The following is a 10,293-nucleotide window of genomic DNA, read 5'->3' as shown; positions in this document are numbered from 1 at the left end:
CAACCCCGGCTATTGCCAAGACTATAGATTGCTCTCCACAAACTGACAAGGCCCATTGCTGAAGATAACACACACACAACTCATTGAACATGTAGATGTCAAGCTCCTGTCTACATGGAGCCTTCACCCCTATGTTCTAGCATCAGGGAGCCCAGTGGAAGAGGAGGTGGAAATTGTGTAAGAGCCAATGGGGATGAAGGCCAGCAGGGGAACAAGGCCCTCTAAATCAACATGAGCAAAGCTCATATGAACTCACAGAGACTGAAGCAGAATGCACAGGACCTGCACGGGTCCATACTAGGTCCTCTGCGTATATATCATTCCTTCCACTGACTCTTGTGCCTTCTCTTGAGGCTCTTTTCCTTCTGTTTGTTTATCGAGTCCAACTTTAATGTAAAAGGTTTTGCTTTATCCTATTATATTTCTAATGAGAGACAGAAAGGAAGTGGAGCCAGATAGGAGGATGGGTTGGGAGGATCTGGGAGGAGTAGATTTTTCACAGAATATATTATGTGAAAAAGAATCTATTTCCAATAAAAAGAAAAATAAAACATGAGATATCTTCTAAAACTACTTACTAGTCCTATAAGAAAGCTCCTTGACTCACACTGAAGTTATATATGAATAAATCCATTTTAAGTGAAAATCTTGTAAATAAAATAAATACATTAAATAAACCAGGCTTAGTGGTGGTGCATGCTGCAGTCCTAGCAATCAGGAGGCTAAAGCAGGAACATCATGAATTTGAGACCAGCCTAGGCTACATAGCAAGTTTCAGGCTAGCCTGAGGTACAAGAAGAAACCCCACCCCCACCCCCAAGATGAAACAAAACAAAAACAAACAAATCCTTGAATCCAAATAACTACTGCATACCACAAGTTAGCAACACCATACAATGTTGAGTCTTTGGGGCTTCCCCTAATGATTGTAAGAGTGACTGGGCATTGCAGGACAGTATCACAGTATATATAGCTAGCCTGCAAAATATCAAAAGTCAAAATATGCAGTACTGCTATTGAATAAATATTGCTTTTGCACCATCAGAAAGTCAAACTATATAAATCAAGGCCATCTGTGCTAGCAAAAATAAGATTAGTATTAATGGCTTCTGCTAATACTGGGTTTTGTGGTCTTAAAGAAATATGAGAATATTGCTAAGTTTTAATTAGGTTAACTACTGTTCGATTTAAGTGGTCCCAATGTTAGTGATGCATATTTACAAGGTATCAGGTGGCATTAAACACTTTCAGTGAAATAACTTATATAATGCGTCAATATTCGGTTTGAGACATAGCTTAGATGTATTCCGAATAAATATTTGAGCATGCCATGAATAACCAGATGAAATGTCTAGGAGCACATTGCCTATAAAAAACAAAGATGTGGGGGCAGCCAGATGGCTTATCAGGTAAAGCTACCTGCTGCAAAGCCTGATGACCTCAGTGACTGCTGGGACTCACATGAAACAAGAGAAGGGACTTGCAAAAATTGTGCTCTGAACGGCACACATTTGTGCACCATGGTATGTGTACACATCCGCAGCAAACAAATAAATAGATGTAATTAAAAAGAAAACAGATAAGATTATGCACTTTCTTTGTATGTAAGTAGTAAAAGAAAAAGGGACTTAAATCTTCACATTCTAGGAAGAGTTAAGTCTTGACAACTCAAGGATTTTTCTCTGTGTGCAGATGATACCTCCAGATTGGTGGTCTTTTCTCCATTTGAAGTCATATTAAGTTCAGAATACATGCCCAATCTAGAGGCTGGAAGAAAACAGAGATAAATATATCTGCAGACTTAAAGGAAGGTGAAATCCTTTATTTGTAGTAAATTGAATGGAACTGGCCATCATTATATTAAGTGAAACAGAAGAACATGTATCACATGCTCTTATATGTGGGAACTAACAAATGTTGATGTGAATAAAGAACAGTGGTTACCCGAGTTTGGGGATGACACATAAAAAGAGGCTGGATTTCTTCTTTTACAGTGCTGGGCATTGAATCCAGGGCTTTTCAAATGCTAAGCAAGTCCTCTGCATCTGAGCTGTATTAAGAAGCTGTATTTGCTCAGCGCACACTATATATATCTGATAATATATTACGTTGCATTTCATTTGTATGTAAAATTAATATATAGCAATAAAACTAAAGCTTCAAAGAAACTGGACACTTTGGGAATGCTGCTAAAATTATTGACTTTTTAAATCCCTTCTCTAAGATGCCCTGGAGGTCTGTCCAAATTTTTTTTCCATATAGTTTGTGCTTTTATTGGTAACTGGTATTCCATGACATAAATTACCAGTCTTTTTGTTTAATTATTCACCTATTAAAGGATATTTTAGTTCTTTTCAGTTGGCATGTCAAGGCTTAAAACTCACCAATTGTATTTATTCATTTTTGTTGGCTGTGTGTTTTGTTTCTCTGCATTTTCCCCCTGCCTTTCTGTAAGGTACTTGAACATTTTTTAAAAACTGGGTTTTATTTACTCATTGTATCTTTTTTCATAGAAAAGCAAGGTATTCCATTATAAGCACTTACACAGTTAGTCATGGAGAATAAAAGACCCAATGCGAAGACAGGTCAACCAAAATGAAGATGGCATCAAACTATACTGGTCAAGGACTAAACCCTAAAATGGATCTCTTATCAAGGATTAATTTAATTTTAAAAACAAAGACAAACTAGCAATTCACTCTTTCTCAATCTGACAGTTCATCATTGATATGACCATCAGTTAAAAACATACATTACAACTTGCTGGTCCCAAGTTTAAAAACAAAACAAAACAAAACAAAAAAACACACAAAACAAAAACCATTTCACAGAAAGGAAAAAAATAATATGGAAACAGCTCAAGAAATACACTAATGATCAAAAATATAAGGGGAAGAAGGCATGTGTAGTCTTAACTAAAAAAACCAAGAGGAGTCTGTTTTTACACAGGAAAATGTGCATCCTGGAAAGCCAGGTGTGAGAACCTTACAGTAGGTATCTATGACTTGACTCTCCCCTAATTCCTGAGGAAAAATAACATCTTGTAATAGTTATAATACTCGGGGCTCAGACATCTATCTCACTTGGCTCTATTCCTTATCCACTCTGGCCTCTTACTTGAGAATCTGAAAAAACTTGGGGATATAGTATAAGAAGAAAAATAGTCACACATAATACACCCCATTTCTGAAGCTGCTTTAGACATGGTTTGTTACTAAAAAATTCCTGAAGAAAAATTTAAATATAAGTCTGTGGCTTTATTGAATTAAGTCCCTCAGTTAGGATTTAGAAAACACCCATGGTTTGAGATAATGGCATTGTTGGTGGCACCTTTTGTAGATGGATGGCTGAAAAAGTCTGTGACAACCCAGTGTTAAATCCATTTCAGTGTTCTGAAGAAAACAAGGGGAGTCTAAACCACAAGTGCAGACATGTCTAGGATCCTTGTCCTTCAGGGTCTTCATCAGTAAAAAACGTTCTCTGCCACCTGCCACACTTGCATGATATTGTCTTCTGATACAGCACAAATCACCCAAGGTTCTTTGGGATTCCAGGGGAAATCAGATATCTTGGCAGTGTGACCACCATGAATAAACAACAACTCTGGTGGGCTATCTTCTGCATCTTCTGAAGACTGTTCTCCAATTTTACTTAAATCCCAGACATTCAGCCTACAATAAGTACCACTAGAAGCCAAAATAGTCTCATTGTGAGGTGACCACTGAACTTGGAATATTTCATCCTTATGTGAGTCGAAGGAACGCTTCTTGAGTTTCAGATTTCTTGAATCCCACAAAGCACAAAACAGTGGCAAGAATGAACTCACTATAAGTATCAAAAGACAGGCAGTTCACTTCAGCAGTGTGAGCATCGACCCAGTGGACTGGCTTGGAAGTATTGTTTAAACAAGTATCCCAAATCATATGTTTCTTATCATCAGCAACTGACCCAAACAGAGATTCGTGGAACAGATGCCGGGAAACATCCTCTACTACTGCTGTATGCCCTGAAAAGATGGTCTTTGCATCCACCACTTTTCCTTCCATTGGAACTACACTGATGTCCCATAGGCAGATGGCATGGTCATCAGAAGCACTAAGTAAGTGCCCGCTGAGCTTTGGATTCCAAGACAGACCATCACCTTCCTTCTGATGTCCACAGAGATGAAAATCTGGTTTGCACTCTCCAGAAGGGTCTGGATTCTTTGTAGTCAAAAACAAGCACATCACTGGATGGAGTCTTTGTTACAATGATGCTAGTGTTCTGGGGCGTGTACCGAGCCCTGTTTACTTCTCTTTCATGGTTTATCTTGTTTTCTATTTCAATTTTCCCACTGACACAGCCAAAACATCCAAATTTTCCTTTTTCAGTATCGTAGTGTGATGCATGAAACTGAGCATCATCATTAGGGGTCTGGACACTGGCTATCACCAGGAGGTTTTGTTCATCCAATGGGTGTGTTCCCAGGACAAAGCCAATGAGTGCTGCAATCTTTCCCTTCAGACCTGGTTACATCCGGAAACCACTGGGCAGTTAAACTGGGCCACTCCAGGGCATGGGCCGTCATCAAATCATAAGGAAAAAGTTTTCCTCTTCCATATTTTGTATTCCTCATTGGCCACGTGTTCTTCCACCGTGTCAAAAGCAGCTTCCATGGCAGCTATGGCAGCAGGCAAGCTGGAGGGGGTCGGAGGATCCCGGGGCCCAGTGTCGCAGGAGGGGCAGGGAGGCTGCGGACCACTCATTGTGTTTTTGAAGTGTATCTCTTTTCATCTTTTTACTAGTCTGGCAGCAGAAGGGGGTGTCGTTTTGCTACTACTAAGTGTAGAACAAAATACTGAGTGGTTCCTGTATTAGTTACTGCTCCATTGCTGTGATAAAACAGACTAAAAGCAACTTAGGGATGAAAGGGTATAGTTGGCTTACAGGTTACAGTCCCTCATCTAAGGAAGCCAACCCAGGAACCTGGAGATAGGAACTCAAGCAGAGGCAAAAACTGATTGTGGAGGAATGTAGTTTACTGGCTTCCTCCCCAAGGCTTACTCAGTTACCTTTCTTAGACAGCCCCGGCACCCTGCTAGGGGTTGGGGGTGGGGGGAGACAGCACAGTGAGCTGGGCCCTCCCACTTCGACTAGCAACCAAGACAAATTTCCCACAGTTAATCTGATGGAGGCAATTCCTAGGCTGAGAGTCTCTTTTCTTATGTATGCGTAGCTTAGTGTCAAATTAACAAAAACTCCCCAGCACAGTTACCCTTTCAGCTTCCATTGACACCTGGGGGGAGAGTCTCATCTTTAGTACTTGGCAAGTGAGAGAATTTAAGTTTTTTTCCTGTATCTTTGCCAATACAATCTTAAGTGAGAGAGGCAGAAGTCCCTTGCCAGGTCCCTCATGACCTCCATCAACACCATGGTAATTAATGGTGGCGTGGAGTGTGCTTTTAACTAACTATAGTGGTGAGAAGATGAGGGATCCTCTCATCTCCATGTAGTCATGGATGTCAGGTTTATGTAGTGTCCAATGGCATCCTATCAGGGGAATTGTGACTATCACTCCCAACTTGCCTTCCCTGATACCATTATGATAGAGGGTTTGGGCTCTTTGTTTCAACCAGGCAGAAGCAAGAGTCTATATTTTCCACTTGTAATTTTTTTTAATTTTTGAGATTGTAATTACATTTTTCCTTTCCCTTTTCTCCCTTCGAACCCTCCCACATACTCCTCCCCAATCTCTTTCAAATTCATGGCCTCTTTTTTTTTTTATCACCACTTGACTTTTGTTGGCTTAGGTGGTGGGACATTTTTTTTTTCTGTACTGTTTGCATGGAGGAGAATGCAGCTTGTCTACAATGAATGTCAGGAACAGTTGCTCCATTCCCTGCTTCTTCGCCTAGAGAGTAGAGGCTTTTCTTCCATCTATGCCCACTAATGTTTCCAGTCTACCAGCTTCTCCACAAAGGGAGGAAGCTGTGAGGGAACTTGTTGATGTTTCAATTGGGGCTTTTGTGGTCCAGAACCAGCTTGTCTGATTTTGCTCACCTTTCCACGTTTCCTTATGTTTTTGTTATATACAATGTTCAGTGTTTACAATTCTACTCGGAGGAAGAGGGTTTAAAAGCACATGCAATCCATTTCTTGGGAGCAGAAGTTTCTCTTGTTTTGTCTTTAAAAATCATTTGTAATGGAAAATTTAATATATAAAATAAATTAATAGACTAAACCTACGTTGGTCAGCTACAACAGTTTTTGAAATTCTGCTACTCTTGCTTCATGTATCTCTCACATACTAATTTTTTTTTGTGATTAAAAACTCAAAGCTGCTGGGCGGTGGTGGCCCTTTAATCACAGCACTCAGGAGGCAAAGGCAGGCGGATCTCTGGTCTACAGAGGGAGTTCCAGGAAAGGTGCAAAGCTACACAGAGAAACCCTGTCTCGAAAAACAAAAAACAAACAAACAAAACCCTCAAAGCCTAGATATATTATTTTATTCAGTGTAAGTATGCATCTCTAACAAGAAAATATTGTTTACATTATCATATTACCATTGTCATAATTTACTAACAGTAACCCTTTAGTGTAATGAAGTAGCAATTTATACTGAAAGTCTCTTGGTTGTCTCAAGAAGTGGGCTTTTGTTGTTTTCATTTTTGAGATAGGCTGATCCTAAACTCACTATGTAACCCAAGCTGGCCTCAACCTCATAGTCAGCCTCTTGAATGCTGGATTTATGGGTAAGAGCCACCACATCAATTTAGGAAGTGATTTAAAAGTTGATTTATTTATTTTTTTAAGGTTTTTTTTTTTTCATTTTACATACCAATCCCAGTTCCCCTTCCCTTCTCCTGCTTACCCCACCTCCCCCCATCCCACCCCCACCCACTCCTCAGAGGGCAAGGCCTCCCTTGGGGAGTCAACAAAGTCTTGCATACTAAGTTGAGGCAGGATCAATTCCCTCCCCCATGAGTCAAGGCTGAGCAAGGAATCCCTCACCCAGGGAATGTGTTCCAAAATGCCATTTCATGCACCTGGGATAAGTCCTGGTCTCACTGCCAGGGGCTCCCCAAACAGATCTAGCCACATATAAAGGCTGATTTTGTTTTTCAAAATTGTATCCAAGCAATATATTATATTTGGTTGTTAAGTTTCTTTAAAATTCTGTAATTATTTACCTCATTCCTTTCTAATGCAATTTATCATTGAATAAATCAGATAAATGTTCTGTAAAAATTCCGTATTTGGGATTTGGCTGATTGCTTTAGTGAGTTTGTCCTATTTTCTATGTTCACCATAAATTGTAAGTTATTGGTACTAGACAATGATTGGATTCCGTTTCCATTTTCTTCTTACTTTTGGCATTGATATCTAATAGGAGGTGCTGTGTGCTCCCTACTGTATTGTGCCAGGAGGTACATAACACACATTTGCCTCATCCACTGTGGTAATTAAACCTTGAGCAATGTTTCAAGTTGGAAAGTGTCCCATATCGTTTTACTTATTAAAAAAAATTCATTTTGTCCTAGACTGATGGTTCTCAACTGGAGAGGATTCCATCCCCCAAGGGACATTTAACAACATCCAGAGACATTTTACTCCTAACCACCATATAAAGATTTCTTTCTGGGCCAGCAAGATGGTTCAGTAAGTAGAGTACTGACTGCCATCCCAGTAACCTGAGTTAAATCCTTGGAATCCACCTGGTGAGAGGCAAGGGCTGACTTCTGTAGATTATCCTCTGACCTCCACACAGTTTCCATGGCACATGCTTCCACGCCCATGAATAAATCATTCTTTAAATGTAAAAAGTTTTAAAAATCTGCTTTGTTCTCCATCTTACATGGATTTATGTTTCCATCATAATTTCTTCAAGCAGCTCTTTAGTAGTGACGTTTTCCCCTGCGGCCTGTGCTAGTGCATACCTTTACATTTGTCGGTGAGCACACCTTGCTCATTTGTTGGTGTGTACTTCAGCTAATGTATCTTTGGGTTTGATTCTTAAAAGTAGGATTCTTAAATTGGATAATGAACACATCATTTTTGCTACACGTACTAAATTTCTCTCTGTTGAGGTTATATAATTTTGTTTGCCTTGTTCTTTGAGGGTTTAAAAAGATAAAATGATGATTAAGATTGTATCTGCCACTTGGGGTGCAATCTAAAAACCTCTACTAACTTACCCAAACTTTCAAACCTGGAAGAAGTGTTGAGGACAAGCATAAGAAGCCAGATTCTACAGTTTGGTGAGTAAAACTGCAGAAAACATTTCATCATGCTTCTTTTTCTGCTCATGCCCAGGGAAAATCTAGATTTCACAGGGCCAGTCTCCAACACTAGACACAGACTTGAGGATCCCAGTGTTTGCTTTTTTTTTTTTTTTTTGAGACAGTATCTCATGTAGTCTAGGTGGTCTCAAGCTCTGCAAGAATAACCACGAACTTCTGTGTGCCTGTTTTATGCAGTGTTGGGGATCCAGGACTCCTTGCATGCTAGGCAAGCACCACACAAATTGAGCTATATTGTCTGTCTCCCCCCCACCCCCTGTATCTTATTCAGATGCAAAGTTAAGATAGGTAGTTGTACCTGCATGCCGAAGGGATTACTAGAGAATATGCAATTCAGGTCGTCAGAGGACTAAGAATGGAAGCCAAATGAGCTTGTAAAACTAAAGTCAGACTATCTGGTGGTGGCAATATGTGGCAAAAAGTGAGGAAATGGTAGCCATGCATTGGTTTTTTTCTTTTCATCCAGAGAAGGGAATAGGCTATTGGAATTGCATGCATGCAAGCTATCTGGAGTCAGATAAATAAGTGCTAAAAGGAAGCCTTCAGTCCCTCCGTTCTCTACCTTTCACATAACTCCAGGCTCACTACTGTTTTCTGCAGGCTAGACAACCCTGATTTCTAGTTCCCTGGGGTGGAGGTGGGTGGGGAGCTGGGGGTGGGGGTGTGAGGTGGGGAAAGCAGGAGCTGCTGAGTTGACTCTTAGTCATCATAAATGAGCCCATAGACTGGCTAGTCCTGACCTTAGAGAAATTTGATATGGTCCAAATGGGCTGGGTAGAGCTCAGCTCCCAGACTTACAGGTTGTTTTGCCAGCCACTGGTGAGAAAACAAGGGCATGGAAAAAAATAGAAATCAGACACCTCGTTATTAAAATTAGATGTATTCTGAATGGGAAGAAGCATAGAATCTAGAGAATAAACATAAGCAAATGCAAGGTATTTCATTCGTGAAGGAAGTTTACATGGTGAGGGACTAAACCAGTCTACTGTACAGATGTTAAATAATACCACTGAGGCACATCATCACACTTTTAGGTATTTTTGTGCTTTAGTCCTCCCACGAAGAGTGAGGATAATACAATAGTACTTACATCATCAGTGCGTTATAAAGTTAAATAACAGAGTAAATGACTTATAAAACAGCACTTGGCATACCATTAGCTATGTTTGTTGCTATTATTATTAGATTGTAATTATTGTATGAAAACCATAAATCATACCATGTCATTGCTTTAAAACCCACAAATAATTCTCAATTCAGTTGCAGTAAGAGTCAAGTGTAGCATGCTGTTGTATGAGGCTTCAGATGATCAAGGGCCTGCTTCTGCCTCTCATCCTTGTCTTATACCACTTTCTTGGTACAAATCTCAAGCTGTTCTTGCCTTATTTTCATTTCCTGAAACCAAGGTCTCTCTCTCTTTCCCCTCTCTCACCCTCTCTCCCTCCCTCCCTCCCTCCTTCCTTTCTTCTCTCTCTCTCCCCCTCCTCCCCTCCTCCTCCTCCTCCTCCTCCTCCTCCTTCTTCTCCCCCCCCCCTTTCTCATTGTCTCTTTTATCTCAGGTCCTTTGCCCTTGCTCTATACTCCTACAACAACAGGCAAAATAACATTCTCAAAAATGAGATACTAAAATCAAGAATCCCACAAGAGATACCTCAGTGGTTAATGTTTTTGTACTCACTATGTAGTCCTGGCTGGCCTCAAACTCATAGAAATCTCTGTGAGTTCAGACAGACTGGTCTACATAGTGAGTTCCATTACAGCCGAAACTGTTACACAGAGAAATCCTGTTTCAACAAAACAAAACAACAACAAAAAGAATTTACAAGAAAACTAGGCAAAGGGTGTGACTAAGAAATTCACAAGAAAAGGTAAAACAAAACAGCCAACAGACAGGAAAATATAGAGGACTTCACTTACGATAAAAATTCAGTTTTGCATTCCAGAAATATTTAACTATACGAAAGTCCAAAGTAATATCAAGACTAGATGAATGAGCAATTCATATTCATGGAGT

General features: G+C 40.0%; 1 pseudogene; it reads right to left on the bottom strand.

Annotated features, from left to right (window-relative positions):
* Positions 1 to 3,435: 3,435 nt before the first annotated feature.
* LOC118573949 lies at positions 3,436 to 4,745 on the bottom strand (annotated as a pseudogene).
* Between the last annotated feature and the right edge of the window lie 5,548 nt (positions 4,746 to 10,293).

The sequence above is a fragment of the Onychomys torridus genome, chromosome X (genome assembly GCF_903995425.1).
Source record: "Onychomys torridus chromosome X, mOncTor1.1, whole genome shotgun sequence".
NCBI classification, from domain to species: Eukaryota; Metazoa; Chordata; class Mammalia; order Rodentia; family Cricetidae; genus Onychomys; species Onychomys torridus.
This window is presented reverse-complemented; position numbering and strand designations above follow the sequence as displayed.